General features: G+C 38.9%; 1 pseudogene; it reads left to right on the plus strand.

Annotated features, from left to right (window-relative positions):
* Positions 1-1,950: 1,950 nt before the first annotated feature.
* LOC106026621 (olfactory receptor 52P1-like) lies at positions 1,951-2,912 on the plus strand (annotated as a pseudogene).
* The last annotated feature ends 203 nt before the right edge of the window (positions 2,913-3,115 follow it).

A 3,115-nucleotide genomic window follows, 5' to 3' on the forward strand; every position in this document is an offset into this window, starting at 1 on the left:
ATAAAAACTCAAAGATTCTACTCCTTTGAAATGTCTTGGATCCTCAAGGAATATGAGAAAGTAAGTGTTAGATGTGGTGTACACTCTTAACTCAAATCAAGTGGGAGTCCAGGAAACGCAAATCACAACAAGAAGAGTAGAGTCAAAACTTGCACCTTACTTTTTTTATTTTTTTAAAGAAAAGTAGGACCTCAGCTAGGTTACCTGAAAACTTAGATCACTGCTATTCTGCATTCCCAGGTATAAGCTCACATATCAGTCTTCAAGACTCTTCATATGCAAGCCTGCTAAGACTAATACTTACCCCTCTCTTCTGTAACTGTCATAGGGTTTACTGGCTCTGAGCTGTGACTGCCACCAACCTCTGTTTCTTTCGTTAGTTTGTATGTCTGTGAAATCAGTAACAAAAATTGACAGTTGATCTTGTTTACCAACATATATGGGCTTTCTGGTATTGTTTAGGTTCTTAAAGCCTCATACATTGTGAGGAAGAAACACCTTTGGGCTCCAACAATAGACAAGCCTCTTCTCTAGACTTACCTTCCAGTAACTATGTACATCAAGTACCTGGTCCAATAAGGGATAACAGAGTTTATCCCTTCTCTCTTTTGACATGTACACACTGAGAATAAGAAACAATTATGGCAATGGGTTATTTTTGGATAACTATTTTATAGCTCTCTAAATTCCCTAGTCCTTTTATATTAACTTTATATTATGTATGCATTATGATTCATGAATAACTTCTGAGATAAATCTGATAAATCTATGAAAAATTTCTGTTTAAATAAATGAATATAAACTTCCAAGCAGTAATGTGTTCCTTTGTATTTTGAAGACACGCAGCTGAAATGATTTCTACACTTATGTACTAATGATTATTCCCCTGCCTCTTCCCCTGACTGTTGCTCCCCATATTCTGCATGATTACTTTTAGCTTAAGTATCCCCTCACTAGGGATCTGTTCTGTAAGTAGCTAAGTTTGGCAAAGACAAAGCAAACAAGAGAACAGTATGAGATTTTTCCCTCATGAGAGATGAAGCATTACTGTGTAGGTAGAACTTAATGTGATCTTATAAAATGACTTCACATCCTTATGGAAGGATAAAGAGACGCATCTGATTATGTTTTCTTTGAAACCACCAAGCACTGTAGATATAATATCAATAAAGGATTGTCACAGGAGAGGAAGAGAAATATCAAAAGTTTCTCTTTTAGAGATAGAACGACGTCTAAAAAGGCTTAATTTCAGTATAATGGGGGAAGGAAACTGGGTAATGTCTAAGTCTGGGTGTAGAGTCATATGAAGTTTTCAGATAAAAGTGATCGGGGATATGTGAAAATATCTGTTCACTAATGAAAAGAGTAGAAGCTAATAGTGTGATATTAAAATAAAATGTAAAAATCAAAATTAAAATTAAAATTAAAAGGAGCAATAGTTAAGAATTAATTTCCTAGTCAGAACCTGTTCCAATTTATAGGACATGAAAAACAACATCCAACTTTATCCAGTGAACTGTGATTGCAATTTACATTCTACACTAATAGTTCCAGATAATCTCTTCTATATTTCATAAAAACATGTGAGAATTCAAGCATGTTCCTGAGAAGAAAAATAGAGTATATCTCTCTTTTTAAATATTTTTTTGCAGAGGCCCTAGGTAGGAGATAATCCTAGTTCATTTCAATGTATATTTGAGTTATTCTTCATGTTTATTTCCTAGGCAAGTGTTACACATTAGACACTATGCAAAACTTTTTGCAAGTATTAACCCATGTCATTTCCTTAACCCTGGGTATTGGTGATATAATTAATGCTGTTATAAGGATAATGAAGCCTGCCAGACATCCTAGAGTTAATAACCATTACTGCAGTCTCATTTATATCCCTGTTCTGTTGTCTCTTCAGGTAGTGTGATTTGGTGCAGGGATTTCTCACGAGTGGTGTCCAGCACTTTCAGCAAAACTATGGGGTCTCCTAATCGCACCAACATGAACCCTTCTATCTTCTTTCTCCTGAGCATTCCAGATCGGGAGCAATTCCATTCATGGCTCTCACTCCCGGTGTGCTGCCTGGGGTACAGCCAAAATGGTGGGCAGTCTAGGCATCCTGATTGTTTTTGCCACTGAACCTGCCCTGCACAAGCATGTGAACCTTTTCCTATGCATGCTCTCAAGCATCCATTTGGCTGCCTCCCTCTCGATAATGCCTCAGGTACGGGTCATCCTCTGGTGTGGACCTGGACATATCTCTGTCTCTGCCTGCCTGGCACAGATGTTCTTCATTCATGCCTTCTGAAAGATGGAGTCCACTGTGCTGCTGGCAATGGCCTTTGATTGCTATGTGGCCATTTGCCACCCCCTTCGATATACCACTATTCTCACCAACACCATCATTGCCCGCATTGCAGTGGTAGCAGTGGTCCAAGGCTCCCTGCTCATGCTCCAATGTCCCTTCCTCATTGGGTGTCTGAGCTTCTGTCCAAGCCATATGAACCCACATTCATTCTGTGAGCACATGGCTGTAGTGGAACTGGTATGCGGGGACACTTGACCTAACCATGTTTATGTACTGACGGCAGCACTGCTGGTCATTGGAGTTGACTTATTTTGCATTGGTCTGTCCTATGCCCTCATTGCTCAAGCTGTTCTTTGTCTCTCATCTCATGAAGCTCGGTCCAGACATGGTTCTCATGTCTGTGTCATCCTCATCTCTTACACACCAGCCCTCTTCTCTTTTTTCACATATCATTTTGACCACCACGTTCCATAGTCTTTTGGCCAATGTGTATCTTCTCTTCCCACCATCTCTTAATCCTATGGTTTATGGAGTTAAGACCAAGAAGATTCGTGAAAGGGTTGTGAGGGCATTTCAAAGGAGACAAGGAGCTGCGGTAAAGGTAACCCAGTGATTTTGCAGCATACAAAATGATTTAATCGAGAACTTCTTTTTGAGATTAGGAAATTCTAATTATTTGAGACTGGGAAGATATTTTAATATAGAAATAATGTCCTGTGCAGAACCCACTTAACTGTTTCCAAGAATCATTATAACAAACGCATTCAGCACTCATCCACTCAGAAAAGTGTAAATACTGGAAGACTTTTCCAAATT

This window comes from Cavia porcellus, unplaced genomic scaffold (genome assembly GCF_034190915.1).
Source record: "Cavia porcellus strain 051 isolate PalLab524CR breed Dunkin Hartley unplaced genomic scaffold, mCavPor4.1 scaffold_9, whole genome shotgun sequence".
NCBI classification, from domain to species: Eukaryota; Metazoa; Chordata; class Mammalia; order Rodentia; family Caviidae; genus Cavia; species Cavia porcellus.